The 20241-nt window shown below is 41.0% G+C and overlaps 1 protein-coding gene across 2 annotated transcripts in view; it reads right to left on the reverse strand.

Annotated features, from left to right (window-relative positions):
* The window catches only part of PLPP4 (phospholipid phosphatase 4), a 275253-nt gene that overhangs the window by 16158 nt on the left and 238854 nt on the right, over positions 1-20241 (reverse strand). The gene's annotated exons all lie outside the window — the stretch shown is intronic.

The following is a 20241-nucleotide window of genomic DNA, read 5'->3' on the forward strand; positions in this document are numbered from 1 at the left end:
CGCATTCAAAGTCAGCATCCAAGATAGGAACGGGATCGGTTGAGTCAATTGGACAAGTTGTTAGTCAGTCCCGCTGAGGCTTTGTCCCTTGTCAGAGTATCTAAATATATTCCAAAGCTGCCATGTCTGGGAGTATGTTTCCTGTCTGTCCAAAGTCCACATATTATCTGGTAACCAGACCTCACTATTTGTCTGAGCTGTGCAGAGGCTCTTATACTGTATATGTGAGCTGACTGAGGCTTGGGGCTTTCTCTCTTGCTATCTCTGCCGTGGGAGCCTGCTGCTGGTTGAAAGGGTTGACTGCCGAAAGAACACTAAAAAGATAAATGTCCTGCCTATTTGATTTGGGGAACCCATTGACAGTAGACAAGTAGCTGTCTTGTTTGTTTGCTGTACAAACCCTTTTTGCATTAAAACTGTATTTATCTGCTGCCTTCCTAAATAAAAGTACAGGACAAACCCGCTTGGACTATTCCTGGTTGTCCCAGTCGCAGGAATAAGCTGGTCACAGACAGTGGAGGGGGGACGTTTAATGAAACAGAACGACCTCTTACAGTGGATGAAGGTGGTTTAAGAGGCAAAGAGCTAATCATAGAAGGGGGAGGTAAAAGCTAGGAAATTATAAGTAATGTGCAGAGATTATCACTGTGCTTCAGGATGGTTCAAAAATCTGTTCCCTATATGTTTATTATTTCTGTATTTGAAGACATATGAAAATATAAGTATCTTGCCTTTCACATCACTTGACACAAAGCCTAAGACTTTCCTCATAATTACGATTTCTCCTATCGATGTTTCATTTTGTTTTACATTTCTGGAAATCTCTAGCGTACGTTAAAATACAATTATTGCCTGCTGTAAAAAATTCATAGCTTAGTAATGCATGCTGTAATTTCATATACTGACACGCAGAAATAAAAGTTGTAAGAACAGAAACAGAAAATGTCCACTTGTGATAATAGATAGAAGCACACACAGAGCCAGCCAGGGATATTTTACATTCACATTCCAAAGGCAGAGCTCAGCGAAAAGCCGGGCTAGATTTATCCCTAATACTTCCATCGGCAGGAAGACTTGGTGGTGCCAACAGCCAGTATTATCCATGAGCCTCACAGCTCCCAATAAGTTACAGTGATTTAACACACATTTTGTTTCAATTTCACTGCTGTAAATTTTGGCTCAGCATTGATAGGCATGTGGCTAATGATCCCAGATGTAATTAAATGTCGACTCCTAACTACCAACAGGTTTGCCAGAATTTCAACTACTGCCATGCGGTAACCTTTTGAAAAACCAAGCTGGCTTTGTTTGGTCTCTCATAACCTGCTTTGGCTGATTTGCATATTTTCATGCTTTAAGCTATTGGTGCAGTATATAGTGCTAGTGCAAAGGTCTTTTGTGACAAAAGTTGAAAAAAAGCATAAAGTCAATAAACATGAAGGAAGCTAGTCTGATAAAGCACAACTTCCAGCAGCTCCAGCAAATATAGCTCATACACCCCAAATGCCCCATTTTTAAAGCAAATGTTTTCCTTCTTAGGAGATTGGCAATTGTATAAACCTCTAAATAATAGAGTACTGATTGATTACCAAAAGCGTTTTATTATGCCCCATACAGGCGGTCGGACATTCGGACCACAAAATCCATCAGATTTTTTCCGATGGATTTTGGCCGAAACTTGTGTTGCATACACACGGTCACACAAAGTTTTCGGGAAATCCGATCGTTCTGAACGAGGTGACATCAAACACGTACGTCGGGGCTATAAACGGGCCAGTAGCCAATAGCTTTCGTCTCTTTTAGTTTAGTTTATTCTGAGCATGCGTGGCACTTTGTCCGTCAGAATTGTCTACACACGATCGGAATTTATGGAATTTACTGAAAATTTTAGATCCTGCTCTCAAACTTTGTGCGTCGGAAAATCAGATGGAAAAAGTCAGATGGAGCCCACACACGGTTGGATTTTCCGTCAACATGATCATTCGATCGCACATTTTCCGTCAGAAAATCCAACCGTGTGTATGGGGCATTACAATACATTTTTGATCTGATGTGTTAATATTTGTTTTTAAAAGCTTGTATAAAAGAATAGTGTGAAAAAAAGCATCAGTAGATTTATTTCGTTATATGTGTACATTCATTTTGTATGGTCTGAGTAAATGGGGTGGTGGGGTGTCTTCTGCCCTCAGGTTAACTTCTGGTTAAAGTTGCCACTCTTTCTAATAAATGGCAGTCTGGCCTCCACCTAATAATTTGCTGCTTTTGCACTACTGTGGATGTTCAGAGCTGTTTAATTTAAATCAGCCATTGCCCATTAATGGTTACATGCAATGGTTTGACAGAGTGAATAATTGAATATCTGTATGTAATTGTGTTTGATTAATGTTTGATTACTGTTTTATTGATTGACCTTTATTGTTTTTCGGTATAGTTTCCATATCAACAGTGGTCTTCAAATTCCCCTAGGGAGCAAAACATGTTTGAAACATGTACAGCGATGTTACCGTCTATGTCAGGGATATGCAATTAGCGAACCTCCAGCTGTTTCTAAACTACAAGTCCCATCATGCCTCTGCCTCTGGCTGTCATGCTTGTGGCTCTAAGCCCTTGTACACACAGTCGGACATTCCGACAACCAAATCCGTCAAATTTTGTCCAACGGATTTTGTCCGAAACTGTTGCATACACACAGTCGGACAAAGTTGGCAGAAAATCCGATCGTACTTAACGTGATGACGTTATTTCGTTAGGATGGGACTACGTTCAGGCTAGTAGCCAATAGCTTTGGTCTAGGAATTTGATCTGAGCATGCGTGGCACTTTGTCCGATCGGAATTCTCTACACATGATCGGACAAAGTCCGATCGGATCATGTTGTCGGAAAATTTTATAGCCTAGCTGAAAAACTTGGTCCGTCGTATACTCCGACAGAAACAGTCTGATGGAGCCCACACACTGTTGGATCATCCGACAACACGGTCCTATCGGACATTGTCCATCGGAATGTCCGACCGTGTGTACAAGGGCTAAGAGTCTTGCTATGCCTCATGGGAATTGTAGTTCTGCAACAGCTGGAGGTCCGCTAATTGCATCTCTGGTCTATGTGAACGCACCAATGCAAAGTAACATATGTGTATTGATTTTTAACCTGATTGATTTTAACCACTTGACAGCCAGCTCTTGTATATATACATCGGCATTTTGAAGAGGGATATCTTGGTAACAGCAGCAGCTGCTGCCACAACCGAGATATCCATCTTTTCAGGAGCCGGTCCTCTTTACGATCATGGTGGTCTCTGCGGCTGATTCACTGCAAGATCACCGTTATCAGCAGCGGGAGAGGTCCCATCCCCCTCCCGCCGCTCTCCCGTGCCCTCCACCACTTACCGGAGCTGTCAGTAGCAGCAGAGGCGAACGGGTCCTTTCATGTCCTGGGTATGGAGACGAGTGAGGCTAAGATGGCCCCCTCCCGTCTCCATACCAAAGGAGGGTGGAAGCGATGTCAAACGTCACTTCCGCCGATACCTCTTAAAGGAACATTTTTTTGTTGTCATTTTTTCAAATGACAAATTTATTTTATTTTAATAATTTTTTTTTTTGCATTCTAGTCCAAATATGAGATCTGAGGACTTTTTGACACCAGATCTCATATTTAAGAGGACCTGTCATGCTTTTTTCTATTACAAGGGATGTTTACATTACTTTTTTTTTTTTTTTTTTTTTTTAAACAGTGAAAAAATAAATAAAATAAAGTAAAATAAGTAATTTTTTTTTTTTTTAAAGCACCCAATCCCGATGAGCTCGCGCACAGAAGCGAACGCATACGTGAGTAGCGCCCGCATATGAAAACGGTGGTAAAACCACACATGTGAGGTATTGCCGCGATCGATAGAGCGAGAGCAATAATTCTAGCCCTAGAACTTCTCTGTAACATAAAAAATGCAACCTGTAGAATTTTTAAACTTCGGCTATGGAGATTTTTGAGGGTAAAATTGTGAATTTTTTTAAAAAAAAAGTATGCTTGTAAGACCGCTGAGCAAATACGGTGTGAAAATAAGTATTGCAATGATCGCCATGTTGTTCTCTAGGGTGTTAGAAAAAAACAATATATAATGTTTGGGGGTTCTAAGTAATTTTCTAGCAAAAAAAACTGTTTTAAACATGTAAACACCTAAATTCCAAAACAAGGCTAGTCCTTAAGTGGTTAACTTTGTACCAATAAATGATGACATTTTATATTACGAATAGTTTATTTATAAAAAAAATAAAAAACCCACCATAAAACCCAAAAATGTTTTCTTTCTTTTAAATCAATCATGTTTAAAGTTACACTAAACTCTGGTTTAATTTTTTTTATATTAGACCCCTTTTATACTGAGGCAGTTTTCAGGCGTTTTAACACTAGAAATAGCGCCTGTAAGGTGCATGAAAACTGCCTCCCATTCATTGCAATGGCTGCTTTCACACCCAGGCGGTGAGTTTGCGGGACGTTAGAAAAAGTCCTGCAAGCAGCATCTTTAGGGCGGGTTGGGAGCGCTGTATATGCTCCTGCCCATTGCAATGAATGGGCAGTGCTTCCGAAGCATCTGGAAAGCACTTTGGAAGTGCAGCAATATGGGAATTTTAAACCCTTTTTTGGGGTTAAAAGCACCCCGCTAGTGGCCAAAAAGCGCAGTTTAAACAGCGCTAAAGTGCCACTAAAACGGTCGGCGCTTTACCGCGAATGGACAGGCGGTCCCAGTGTAAAAGGGGTCTTAGAGGGTGGCTACATTCATTCTTCATGGTCCCACATGTAGGAACGTGGCCACCGTCCCTTACTTGCTCCCAATATGATGGACTAGGGGTTATGGACAATGGAATTTTTATTGTGCAAAGAGCGGTGCACATGACCGCATTTAACGTGCAGTGAGTTCCAAATGAATGGAATAGAGGAGGGAAGGAGAAATTCAGGAGCTCACAGAGGACTTTACAATAAGGCAGAAAACACAGTTGGAAATAATTTCCTAAAAAAAAAAAAAAAATTACAGGGCCACTAATTAGTAGCATTGGATCTCCCCCCCGACACAGCACTTAGGATAAAGTGACAGTGCGATCCGCAAAGTAAAATGTGCAACTACAAAATAGAAACCCAATTCCACTGCTGCTGCAAATAAAAAAATCCTAAAGCCCGATAACACAATCCTAAAATAGATTAGAATTGATTGATGCACTATGCCATAAATGCTTAGTGCTCCAAACATCAAAATTCATAATCAATAAACCAAAAAATCATAAAGGGCCAACTAATTAATTTACACAAAAGTAAAAACAAAATAAAGGTCATATCAATTTAACATATAACCTCCAATCTCTCTTGTGTTCTCATGCAATATGACTGTGCAAGATTGTAATTAAAATCAATAATCCAAAATTCACAGAATCCATTTATAATCCCAAAGTATAGACTGCATTTCAATATTTCACATTTGAACACTTTGGGATTATAAATGGATTGTGTGAATTTTGAATTATTGATTTTATTTACATTCTTGCACAATTATATTGTATGAGAACATGTGAGAGATTGGAGGTTATATGTTATATTGATATGACCTTTATTTAGTTAATAAATTGTCATTCTATGATTGTGTGGTTTATTGATTATGATTTGATGTTTTCGAGAACTAATTATTTATGGCACAGCACTGCAATCAATTGTAATCTATATTAGGATTGTGTCATAGATGTGTATGGATTTTTTTGAAGAATAAGAATATCATTTGATGTCACTTTGCACTACTTGGCACTCACCCACTGTAGATTTACTGCAGATGGGTGGCACAGGCAGGCCAGACACTGTACCTGTATGTCGCCACCTATGTTCTTGGTTTGGACATTGGATTGGACACAGCATGAGTTCGACAGCAGATTTCAGCCAGTAATTTTGGCCAATTTTGGCCAATTTTGTGTCCAATCACACACAGAACTCTGTGTTTACAAACACACAGAATTCTGCATGCATAGGAACAGCAATCTGGCTGTTTCTTCTATCTGAAAAGCAGGGAGAAAAAAACAGCCTGATCAGAAAGTAAAAGCAGCAACATTACACATTGTTGGGCACACGGTTAACCCCTTGATTGCCACTAGATGTTAACCGCTTTCCCAGTCAGTCTCATTAGTACAGTGTCAGTGTACAGTGTTATCACTGATCACTGTATTAGTTTTACTAGCAAGTTAGTGACCCTCCTAGATAGTGTCTATTAGCTCCAGATTGCTGGCCTCCCTATCACATTCTCACTATGAGTCGCTGATCACCGCCGTTACAGTACAGCATCTATAGCTGCGTAAATTCCAGTATATCCACTTAAGAACTGAGCCCCTTTTTGTAACTTGTTGTTTACAAGTTAAAATCTGATTTTTTTTCTTACAAAATTACTTGGAACCCCCAAACATTATATATATTTTTTTCTAACACCCTAGAGAATAAAATGGCGGCCGTTGCAATACTTTCTGTCAAGCTGTATTTCCGTAGCGGTCTTACAAGCGCACTTTTTTTGGGAAAAAATATACTTTTTTGAATATAAAACAGTAAAGTTAGCACAATTTTTTTTTTATATTGTGAAAGATAGTGTTATAATCTATATAATCTATCTGATAATGTTACGCCAAGTAAATTGATACCCAACATGTCATGCTTCAAATTTGTGGAATGGTGACAGACTTTACCCTTAAAAATCTCCATAGGCGATGTTTAAACAGGTTACTAGGTTTTAGCTACAGAGAAGGTCTAGGGCTAGAATTATTGCTCTCATTCTAACGAAAACCTCACATGTGTGGTTTAAACACCGTTCTCATATGTGGGCGCTACTCACTTCTGTGCGTGAGCTCGTCGGGGCAGGGTGCTTTAAATGTATTTTTTTTTTTCTTATTTATTTAACTTTTTATTTTTTATTTTGGCACTGTCTTTAACAAAAAAAAAATGGGGTCACTTTTATTCCTTTTACAAGGGATGTAAGCATCTCTTGTAATAGAAAAAAAGCATGACAGGACCTCTTAAATATGAGATCTGGGGTCAAAAAGACCTCAAATCTCATATTTACACTAAAATGCAATAAAAAAAAATCTAACGTCACTTGAAAAAAAAATGAAATTCTCACCTCTCCCGCCGCCGAAAAAATGCTGATAAATGATAATGATCTTGCATCGAATTCACCGCAGAGACCACTTTTATCGTAAAGAGAAACGCATGGTGTTCCCAAAAATACCGGGGTTATGGCAGCTAGCTGCTGCTATCACCCTGGTATTTAGCATCAAAATACCGACATAGGGGTACATCGTTTTGCATGAAGTGGATATACAGTAGTTTGTTGATGCTATACCTTTTACACAAAACAATTAATATATACTTATTATTATGAAGAAATTCGATTTTTTGATTATTATATTGGATAGGTTTTATAACAGAAAGTAGAAAATATTGTTTTTGTTTTCAACATTTTCTGTCTTTTTTCCTTTATGTAATAAAAAAAAACCCATTGGTGATGAAATACAAAGAAAGCTCTATTTGTTTGAAAAAAAATGATATAAATTAATTTGTGTAGAGTTTTGCATGACGCAACTGACAGTTAAAATAGCACTGAATAGTAAAAAATGCCCCATCATGAAGGGGGTAAAACCTTCCAGTGGTTAACCACTTCGGCCCCGGAAGAATTTGCCCCCTTCCTGACCAGAACACTTTTTGCAATTCGGCACTGCGTCGCTTTAACTGACAATTGCATGGTCGGGTGACGGTGTACCCAAACAAAATTGACGTCCTTTTTTTCCCACAAATAGATTTTTCTTTTCTTTTGGTGGTATTTGATCACCCCTGCAGTTTTTATTTTTTGCGCTATAAACAATAAAAGTGCGACAATTTTGAAAAAAAAAACACATTATTTTTTACATTTTGCTATAATAAATATCCCCCAAAAATATATAAAAAAACATTTTTTTTCCTCAGTTTAGGCCGATACGTATTCTTCTACATATTTTTGGTAAAAAAATAGCAATAAGCGATTATTGATTGATTTGCGCAAAAGTTATAGCGTTTACAAAATAGGGATATGTGGTATTTTTATTAATATATATATATATTTTTTTTAAATGGCGGTGATCAGCGATTTTTATCGTGACTGCGACATTATGGCGGACATATCGGACATTTGTGACACATTTTAGGGACCATTGTCATTTATACAGCAATCAGTGCTATACAAATGCACTGATTCCCGTGTAAATGACACTGGCAGTGAAGGGGTTAACTACTAGGTGGCAGTGTAGGGGTTAAGTGTATCCTAGGGTCTTGTTGCTAACTGTGGGGTGAGTGGCTATGTTTTACAGATCACTGATCTCTGCTCCAATCATTGGGCGCAGAGATCAGTGTCACTTGTTGCTAGGCAGAATGGGGAGATGCCGTTTACAACGGCATCTCCCCGTTTTTCCTCTCCACGAGGGTATCCCCACAGCGATGGAGTCCACGGGACCCGCGACCGAACTCGCGGAGCTTCCCGCGAAGTGCCCTTCTGCCGATGTATATTGGCGTGAGGTGGTCGGGAAGCGGTTAAACTGCTTCCCAGCAGTGATATAGGAATTATGATCACATGACCTGTAGCGTGAGGCCCCATAGGTGGTAAGCCTGTTAGCTTTTCAGGTGGCAGCACAAAAAAGATACAAAAAAGATGCCACTTGCCCCCATCTATAGCTGTCTATCACAGTGAAAAGCATTGAAAGACTAACAACAGGTATAAACAAGACCGAAGATAAATCCTAAGGGAAAAATAAAAAATAAATAGTTTTTCAGGTAGGCTTAATTGGAAGCTCTTCTTCAGTCAGACACCCATGGATCTAGCATGGGTCCAGAAAGCTCAGATTTTTAAATGCAGCAGAAAGCTTAACGTTTACAAAACCCAGGACCCTGCATTCACTATATCTGGTCTCCCACAGTACACAGAACATGGAAATGCAATTATTTTAGTAAATATAAACTGCTAATTGCTAAATACCTTTTCTCATTCGCAGTATATAGCAGTCTTGTGACATCTATGTGTCTGGCCAAGCACTGGTTAAAGCTTGTAGGAGGAGTTTTCATTCTCCTCTGACTGCTCTATAAGGTTGTATAACCCCTAAACCCCTAACCCGTTATCTGGTCAGTACTGGTTGGCCCTGTGCTGATCACATGCACCCTCTAGCAATACACACCAAACTGAGCATGTGCAGAGTGCCTCCTAGGGAACTGTGCCATCAGCAGATGGATTGGGGACAGTAAAAGAAGGGGAGGATCAGAGAAGACAGGATCAAAAGTTTTTTTTACACAATACAGAGGATTAACCCCTTAGGTTTTACAGTGAGTATAACAAGCATGATTTACTGCATATACAGACTGATTTTACTGTTGTGGGTTTAATAATACTAAGAAAACACAGTAATAAAAAACGATTTCTTGAAAATTAGAAACGCTTAGGTGATGTATACAAAATGTATACATCTTAAAGGAATAGTGTATATTGCTTGGGTGCAACAGTGCAGTATACTGCTGGCAAAGATACTGTTTATAAAGACATATACTGCTGGGAGATGCGAATGTCCACTATCTACTGAAGAAGTAAATTTTTCCTCCTTCAATTTATGGATTCCCTTTACATTAAAGTGGTTCCAAAGGCTGGACATGTTTTACCTTAATGCTTTCCTTAGCTTGATCTTGATCCAGCGCTGTGCCTGTCTGCAGTGGCTCTCTCTTCGCTCTCTGCTCACAGAGGCAGCAGTGGGAGCCATTGGCTTTTTCAAATCCTGTGAACAGAGAGCAGTGGGCTGGGCCGAACCGTGCTGTGTGTGTGTCAGTAGACACACAGCCCGGCTCAGGAGTGAGCCTGCACTTGTGCCACCATCCGAAGAGGCTTCCCAGAAGATGAGCCCAGAGCACCGGAGGGGGACTTGAGAAGAGGAGGTTTGGGGCTTCACTGTTCAATACTATTGCACAAAGCAGGTAAGTATACTGTGTTTATTACTTTAAAGAGGGAGTCCACTGGAAAAAATATATATATTAAAAGCCAGCAGCTATGAATACTACAGCTGCTGACTTTTAATATATGGACACTCACCAGTCCCAGGGTCCAGCGATGTCGGCAGCCGAGACTGATCGATCGCTCGGGTCTCTGCTGCTGCCGCCACCCTTCTTGGTGAGAGAATCAGGAAGTGAAGCATTGCGTCTTCACTTCCCGGTTCCCTACTGCGCATGCGCGAGTCACGCAGCGCAATGGGAATGGTCCGCGCTGTCTCTGGGACCCGTGTGTGTCCCAGCAGACAGCGAGGCGGGACAGGAAGAAGCATAGACTCCTATGGGAGTCTGTGCCCGGAAGTGGGTGCAAATACCTGTCTTAGACAATTATCTGCACCCCCCTCCCCCTTGAAAGGTGCCAACTGTGACACCGGAGGGGGGGAGGGTTTCGATTAGCGGACGTTCCACTTTAGGGTGGAACTCCACTTTAATAATGTAAAATTAAGCTTTTAAATCATTTTAAACAAAGAAAAGTTTTTGTATTTGATATTTAATACTACATGATGTTAATTTGGAGTATGGCATATTTTTTGCCCAAAGCTTTGATGTGTGGGTACATAATTATTGAATGTTTTCTGTACATAACCAGTTCATGTATTCTGAACATAGGTTCACTTTATGCTACTTTCATTTTTATTGGTGTTCTAAATGAGATTAAAGGGGTTGTAAAGGTTTGGGTTTTTTCACTTTAATGCATCCTATGCATTAAGATGAAAAAACACCTGTCCGTTTTACTTACGTTTTACTTACCTGAACCCTCAAACTTGTCCCAAGGGGACGCACCATCTCTCTGCTAGGGGGTTCTCGGCTGTTGAATGGATAGATTGATAGCAGCGCAGCCATTGGCTCATGCTGCTGTCAATCAAATCCAATGACGTGGGCGCCGGGGGGCGGGGCAGAGCCGTGCATTCGGGGCCCACAAGGTAGCCCCACCGGGATAGTACTTCTCCCAGGGGGTTATCTAATGCAGGGAGGAGCCACAAGAGCCACAGAGGGACCCCAGAAGAGCAGGTTCAGGGCCACTCTGTGCAAATCGAGCTGCACAGTGGAGGTAAGTATGATATGTTTGTTATTTAAAAAAAAAAAAAAACCTTTAGTGTCACTTTAACCACGTGACATCTGCACTATGGACGAATGACGGCCACAGCGCGGATCTGAATTCCCGGAAGGCTGTCATATGACGGCTTCCCTTTTGCACGCTCCCCGCTGTGATCACCGAGTCACTGAGACTCGGGTGATCACCGATCCGAGAGAGGGGCCATGTAATCAGCTGTCAGCCAATGACAGCTGATCACATGATCAAAACAAAAGCTCGGTGATCGTTTTTTTTTCTCCTCACGCTGACAGCGGAGGAGAAAAAAATGCAGAACACCGGCTCATCTTAAAGGGACATCGGTCCCGAAAAGGAAGAGGAAGAGGCAATTATGCCTCATTTATGCCACCTATCAATGCCCACAAGTGCCACCTATCAATGCCCACTGGTGGTGCCAATCAGTGCACCTAGAAGTGTTGCCTATCAGTGTAACCGATCAGTGCCCATCACTGCCACCCATCAGTGCCCATCACTGTCACCCATCAGTGCCCATCACTGTCACATATCGGTGCCCATCAGTGCCGCCTCATCAGCGTACATCAATGACGGACAAAAATGACCCATTTTAAAATGTTATAACAAAATAGAAAAAAAAAAATGTTTTTTTTTTAATTTTGTATTTTTTTTAAATTCTGTCTTTTTACATAAAAAAAATTATAAAAATGTTATTTGGGTACAGTGTTTTATGACCGCGCAATTGTCATTCATACTGCATCAGCGCTGAAAGCTGAAAATTGGTCTGGATAGGAGGGGGGTTTAAGTGCCCGGTAAGCAAGTGGTTAACCTCAGAAAGTGTCATGCAGCATACAGATTCCATCTCTTTCACATAACTATGACTATCTATTTTATACCATTCTACACAGGTTCCCAAAGGGAATGGTAGCGTTGTCCATCACCGCCAGTCAGATTCCAGACACCATGTAAATGCTAAGATCATAGCAGTGAATACAGATTATACCCCATCTCTAGATATACTCAGACAAATCTGATTTAATTATACTGGCTGCTCTAAAAATGATCAAAAAAAGGACTGAATTCCGAAAAGAAGGATAGAAAATGAAACTCTAAGCAAAAAAACAATTAAGTTAAACAAGGCAACAGATTCACAAAGGCTCCAACAAAAGAAAGTCTGCTGTTGTAACCAGAATTTTATTGTACGCCATTATTCAAAATGAGAACTAAGGAATTTAAAGCATAAATGCAGGCAGTCTGTCTTTATATTAGCTTCCTAGAATTTCCCGTAATACAGGATTCATTTTGGGAAAGTAAGGAGCAACTCTTTAGGGCTGGTTCACACTAGCTTGCATGGTAAAATGCAGCTATTAGGCCAGTTGCACATGGGAATAATAATTTACTGATGTTTGCTTAGGAACTTATTGACAAAGTCAGTGAGTAAAAAAACTGTGTGTAAAGACCTGAGCAATGTTGAGTATAGGAGAGTAAAAGTGTGTTAGCCATAGGCGTACGCACAGGGTGTGCCGGGTGTGCCTAAATTACCCCATGTGCTCTAGCATTTTCCAGGGGGGCATCAGGTGGGTGGTTGTGGTGTAAGGGACCAGTGTAAATGCCCCCATTATATTAAAGGCTAGGTTCAACTGCAGGAACACATTACACCTATACTTAGGATGTACCGTAATATGCTCCCAATCAACTGTCTTCCACCATCACAGCCTCCTCCCTGTGACAGCAGGTGGTGTTCATGTGTTTTTGAGCTTTGGGGTGCACACCCTAATGCAATAGGCTGTGCACACCTATGGTGTTAGCGTATAAACAAGTAACATTCTTATTCATTGCCAGTGTTGTAATATATTCATTTAGACCTCTCGCACACAGGAGTAAAAAAAATGCAACATTTTTTAGGCCCCATGTACACTGCTGCTGGTAAAGGGACATTTAGGAGCAGTTGGGCGTTTTTTTCAGAAAGGATAAAAGAACAGCGCCCTCTAAGTGCAGTAGAAAAGTATTTTAATGTAAATTAAAGGTATATTAAAATACACTCACAAATGTGTAATGGGAATGGGCATGTAACATGGTGTCATCCGCTCCGACTGCCAGGTGAAGAGAAGGTCCAATGCTGTTATTATGGACGTGTGTCCGTTATCCTGTCGTTCCTTCGGCCACACTGTTGGTGTACAGAGCTTCCGGATGGCAGGGACAGCATTCAGCGGTCACTTCCATCACTTCCAGGTCAGGTCAGCGGGCAGTTGGGCAGTCGATCCCGAACCTGAAGCCCCACCCGCTGACCCGACCCGGAAATGTGACAGGCTCCCATGATCGCCACTGACATACGGAGAACCGGTATTTCTGGTTCTCTGAGGGGAGAACAGACAGATCATCTGTTCATACAGAGTATGAACAGCAATCTGTCATCTCCCCTGCACAGTCCCCTCCCCCTTCAATTAGAACACAAACTAGGGAACGCATTAACCTCTTGATCGCCCCCTAGTGTTAACCCCTTCACTGCTGGTGACATTTTTACAGTAATCAATGCATTTTCTATAGCATTGATAGCTGTATTAATGCTGATGGTCCCAAAAATGTTTTAAAATTGTCCGATGTGTCCAGAATAAGGTCACAGTCCTGATAAAAATCGCAGATTGCCGCCATTACTAGTAAAGAAAAAAATTATAATAAAAATGTCATAAAACTATCCCCGGTTTTGTAGACGCTATAACTTTTGCACAAACTAATCAATATACGCTTATTGTGATTTTTTTTTTACCAAAAATATGTAGACGAATACATATTGGCCTGAAATGAGGAAAAAATTATTTTTATATATTTTTGGGGGATATTTATTATAGCAAAAAGTAAAAAATAATGTGTTTTTTTTTTTTTAATTGTCGCTCTTTTTTTGTTTATAGTGCAAAAAAAAAAACTGAAAAAAAACTTTAAAGAAATCTTTCATTTTTATTGTTTTCACTTTAAGCATTATTGAAATCACTGCTCCTGAAAAAACATTCTTTTTAAAAATATTTTTTTTTGCATTGATACATCTCTGGGGCAGTACCCAAGTCCCCATACACTTTTTATGGCAATACAAATTGCATATACGCCTTTAAAATGAGCACTCCTGATCCCTACATTCTGAGTGCAACACACTCCTGATCCCTGCATTCTGAGCATATTGCACTCCTGATTCCTGCATTCTGAGCGCAACACACTCCTTATCCCTGCATTCTGAGCATAATGCACTCCTGAGGGTGGATTTTCAGCACCAAAAGCGGTAACCCCCAGCCACACTCGGTATCACAAGATCCAGGCAAAGTTACTTACCCTGTCCCCAGGATCCTGTGATGTCTCCCCGCTGTGTGTACGAGCCGTGTCTCCGCTCAATCTATCACTGTGCCTGGCTCTGTTCCCTGCGATTGTTGCAAAGCACGGGGATGGAGCACGACATCAAAATTTTAAATTTAAAAAGTGAAAAATACACAATACATACAGTACACTGTAATCATACAGATTACATTACTGTATCACATTATTTCATATCCCTTTTGTCTGTAGTGCTTTATCCAGTGCCCTGCATGCAGTTTTGTATTATATATACAGTTCTTTCTGCCTGGAAAATGGAGATTGTCCATAGCAACCAAAAAGACTCCCTTTATATCAAAAGAAGTTTTAGACCAGTTAGAAAACAGCGATAATAAATTAGAATCACTTGCAGAATTGAGCGATAGTGATTTCTGGGGAAATTGGCCATCAAACACTGAAAGTAATGACAGTGACAATTGTGGAACAAATTTCAGTGTTTTTTATTTTGATTACATTATTGAATATTTATTACTATTATTATAATTATATTATTATTTATAATTATTTATAGTTATTTATTATATATTATAATTTATGATTTTGTGTTTCAAACGTTATTATACCCGGGATGTCTACTGGACTCTGGTTTGGACAGATTTAAGTGTGTTATTCCTAAGAATTACAGGCCTACAATATAGAATGCCAAATTTCCATGCAAAATAATGGTACCGCTTTGAGCATCAAAAATTTGAAATAATCATACCGCCAGGGAGGTTAAGTGGCTGTTAGTCTCTGTGCTATTTGAAGGGGAACCAGTTAAAATCAACAGCCCCTCAGGGGGTAGCATATAGTTGGATACATTAGTAGCTCACTTGCTGCCCAGAACTATCCCTTGATTGGCTAAGCACATTAGCTTTACATTCCTTCCAGTGTTCAAAAGACTGCAAAGAAAACTGAAGCAAATGCAAAGCAGTTGCCCACAACAAACCATGAGACTTTTCCTTAAATTAAGAAATTGAGGAAAAATATAACTGGAAAAGTGACTTTATAGGCACCATTGATAAAAAGTAATACATTTTATTAAACACAACAAATAAAAAAGAAAACAGAATTTAAGACAGTAATTGAGAGTAGTCAAATATATGTCTCCTAGACTGGCGTCTACGTTAGGGGTGTACTGGTGAAAACCCCAACTATTGTCATGACAGCTAATACAAAATATGAATTACTGGAAGCTTGACATGTTTCTTGGGGAACCGCTTCTTCAGGAGCTTATATACAATTTCTAAATGAAAATGGAGAGACATTCATTAAGTATATATACATAGATATAATTCCATAGATCAAGCATCAGGATATGTACTTTTATTCACCGGTGTGATATAAACATATAGCAAATAGTGTGTTTATAAACCAGCACCACAAACATATGTGTATGTCATGACAATAGTTGGGGTTGTCACCAGTACAACCCTAACATAGACACATGTCTTGGAGACATATATTTGACTACTGTGTGTTTTCTCAATTACTGTCTTTTAAATTGTGTTTAATAAAATGTATTACTTTTTATCACTGGTGCCTATAAAGATAATTTTTCCAGTTATATTTTTCCTCAATTTCTCAATATGTTAGGACGTGGCGCTTTGTTAGTTTTGTACACCCAAAGTGCCATCCTGCGTTGGTGTGCTTAGCTTTTTTACCTATTCTTCCTTAAAGTGACCACTTGCAACGCTGCTTGCTTCCGGGTTTAGGGGCACGGAATGATTCACAGCCAGGTCATGCTGGCTGACAATCAACACAGAGCTCTGTACAGATATTACGATGTCTGTGTTTCTCATCCCTACGAAGCAGGGAGGAGAAACTTAGAGATCTATAAGTAAAAACAGGACACTTTACACATATTGCACATAGTTAGGCATACATTTAACCCCTTGATCAGGGTTAAATCAGGATCAGTACAGTGACAGTATAAAAGAAGGTTCTGACCAATTACCCTTTGGTATTGAGGGGGGGCAGGCCTCCCATATACGCTGAGGTCACATGCTGCCAGGGAGGAGTTCTAATGGTGCAGTAAGAAAGAATGGAATTTTAGGAGCCTACCGCAGTGGGTACGTGAGGGCATGCCGAGTGAGGAGGATGGATGGAGGAGCCACTAGGATTTATTCCTAGATAAAGATCTTCAACATGGAGTTGGTGTCAAGCTGCTGTGACCGAGGAACACAGGACTTGTACACAGGAGAAGATCAGTGAAGAAGAAGTAACAGCAGGAATGAGAAGAACAGAGTTCTGTAACCAGGAACACAGAGTTTGCCCTTTGGAGGGGGTCACTGTACAAGAAGCAAAAGGAGAAGTGTTGAGAATTATGCAGAATGCTGTGGCCGGAGAATGCAGCGTTTGCAGTTATGGACTGGCTGGGAGCAGTAGTCCGCCTATTACCATGTGGTAGGCCATCGGGGAGAGGTACTGAGTATCTCTGGCCTGGTAGAGAACTTCAGTAATATCTTCCAAAAGACTGTAGCTACCAAATTTACTGAGCCACCGGGGAGAGGTAATTGCATGCCTCTGGCTTATTGATTTGCTGAAGCAACACCCTTCAAGTACAGCCTGCAAACTGGGATTGTGGTCCCCTTTTGTAATACTGAAAGTGAAGCAACAGTAATCTAATACCCTGTACACACGGTCGGAAATTCCGACAGAAAAGGTCCATTCGGATTATATTGTCGGAAAATCCGATCGTGTGTGGGCTCTATTGGACTTTTTCCGATCTTTTTTTGAGCGCAGGATCTAAAATTTTCAGACGAAAAAATCCAATCAGACTTTTTCCGATCGTTTGTAGAGAATTCCGACGGACAAAGTGCTCAGATCAAATTATGAGACCAAAGCTATTGCTAACAAGCCTCTACGTAGTCCCGTCACATGCAATGAATGTCACCACATTCCGAATTATCTGATTTTCTGACAACTTTCTCCGACCGTGTCTATGCAACACCAGTTTCGGACAAAATCCTTCGGAAAAAATCCACCAGATGTTGTGGTCGGAATGTCTGACTGTGTTTACAGGGCATTCCAGTTTTGTAGTAGAGGATTTGTACAAGAGAAGTGATATTCTGCAAGAGTAAGTACAGAGGAAGAGGAGAAATAGTCTGCAGAGGAGATATGCAGAGGAATGTGAATGTTAGAGATGCATAATTTCAAGGTTAAAACTGCTAATCAATGTCTTATCAATGCGATGACAATACACTAAGTGTTATGGGCATCCCATATTTTCCTTTACTCCACCCAAGTTGTATCCGGCAATAAACGCAACAATACTACGCAAAATGACTGCTCATTGTCTCAAATGATATATGGGGGTCTGGCAGCAGGGTGATTGGTGGATTGTTTGTCAGGAGTGCTCGTCACCATGGCTACAGCTTTTATAATACTTTAGTGATTGGGTTTACAGATATTATTAAAAAATCATAACCTATAGCTCTGGGCAACTGATCCATTTTTGCTCCAATTTTCTTTGCACTAGTCTTTTTTTTTTGCATCCCGTGAAAAATTCAGAAAACGAGCAGCCTCTCCAGCATGCTCGTGGCACAGATACAGAAGACAAGGCAGGCCAATGTCTGACAGCTACGATAAAGCTGAATTTCTTTAATCATCAGTAAAGTAGATCAAACCATCTTCCTAGTAATTATCAGCTGCAGATAATGAACAATTTTATTCTAAACACCGGCCTTTATTATAAAGCTCCCGAAGCTAGAGAATGACACAAATAGTCTTGTCACCTCGGGGAAATTAGTCATATTTTCATAACACTTAGAAAGATGCTGCCATGAGATGATAAATGTGCTGACAGTCACAGCGGTTCAGGCTTCTCGTTTATCCAGGAAACAGGTTGAGCTCAGGCAGTCAAGCTGAAATCTTCTAATAACCAATGCCACAGCATGTAGCACTTTGTCCTTGTAGCCTTACTGCACATTCTGGAAATGGAACAATGCACTCACTCACATTGTCTCTGTGACACGATTAAGGGAGAACAGGGAACTTTATTCTTTGGGGGCTGAGTGTTTTAGAAGAAGAAAATCCGGCAGAGTACAATTAAGGTAAAACTGCACTGAGTGCAGATTAATAGCTTGTTTTAAAGCCTTACTGTAGAGCAGCCTTTCTCCACCTTTTCAACACGGAGGAACCCTTGAAATAGTTCTCCGGTCTCGAGGAACCCCTGATAAAAATTAGAACTCTACAACTCATGATACATTAGTGAGATGAATGTTCCTTACACTTGTGGTCATTGGGAAGAATTACCTCCTTACAGATAGCTAAAAAGATTAATGGTGTCAGTGGGAACTTATCTGAGAGGCAGAAATTGCCCAATGCTGAAGAAACCCCTAGCAACCTCTGGAGGAACCCTGGTTGAGAATCACTGCTCTAGACAATGACTCTAAGCTTCCATCTCCAGCCCCATGTGTTGTAATTACAGTAACATTAATTTCTTGAAATTCCTTAAGGGACAAAGGATCAGACAATTGAGCTACACTGCTGCCTTCAGGGGTAATCAAAGGCTGGTAAACAAAAAGAAAAAGCTGTTGACCAACCAAATATAACCCCTTCCTCTCCCATGATGCTTCCGTTTTGTAGAAAAGCAGTACTAGGTATGGTTAACAAAAAAATAAAATAAAAATAGGGTTGAACTCCAAGAAACAGATTTTATGGTAAGTACAAAAACTCTGTTTTCCATATCATTCAATATGGGACACGGGATCAGAAGTAAATCAGAGACAATTTGGATGTCTAAAAACAAACCAACTGTATAAAATTTGGGGGAAGTCTGCAGCTCAGAATGCTGTCTGTAGGAATTTACAGCCAAAGCTTGCATCAGCTGAGGCTTGAACAGCCACTTGGATCCTGCTACAATGTGGAGAATGTATGAAAGACCCAAGAAGCATTTTCTGATGTAGAATAGTGTACATTAACAAGAAAGGTTGGACCCTTATCCTTAAGCTTTTAGATTTGTATAATGATCTGTAAGCCCTTGTACACACGGTCGGACATTCCGACAGAAAATGTCCGATCAGACCGTGTTGTCGGATAATCCGACCGTGTGTGGGCTCCATCTGACTTTTTCCGTCGGAATGTCAGACCAACAAAGTTTGAGAGCTGGATATAAAAAAAATTCCCGGGGGCGTGGCCTGGACATGGCTGGGTGAGGACGCGTGTGTTCCGTGCTCCCGTCCTTTCCCCGACTACCGGCGCCTATTATGATCACCGGACTGTTTTGAGATCACGGCATGTCTGCTAAGCGGAGGAAGACCAAGGGGCAATCCAGGCGTGAGAGACCGAGAGGCTCCGGTGGGCAGATCGCTCAATTTTTCTCACCGCTTCAGCCGCAGCTGCCTTCTGTTCCCCCTAAGATGGCGGACACATGTGGAGAGAGGAGCGGGGCACTGGCGAGCGGGCCGCCCTCGCCGGCAGTCTCGCTGGGCTCTGACTCACTTGCGGACACTCCGCCTGACCTGCAATCGGGCTCGGAAGCCCCACTGATGTCTGCTACGGGAAGCGGAGGTAATGCGGAGCTTTGGACGCTCCTCCGGGCTCTCCCGACTAAATCGGACATCGAATCCCTTATTAGCAGACTGGAGGCACAGCACCGTCAGGATATGAAAGAGGTGAGGGGTGAACTGAGCTCTATCACGGCGCGCCTGACGGCGGGGGAAACCGCAGCGGCGGACATGGAATGCAGGGTCAGTGCGCTGGAGCGCCTTCAGGAAGCACACATTGATGCGGCTACCCTACTTCAACTCCATCAGGAGGAGATGGAAGACAGAAGCAGA

Source organism: Lithobates pipiens, unplaced genomic scaffold (genome assembly GCF_037356315.1).
Source record: "Lithobates pipiens isolate NorthernLeopardFrog02 unplaced genomic scaffold, aLitPip1_a1.2 Scaffold_25, whole genome shotgun sequence".
Lineage (NCBI taxonomy): Eukaryota > Metazoa > Chordata > Amphibia > Anura > Ranidae > Lithobates > Lithobates pipiens.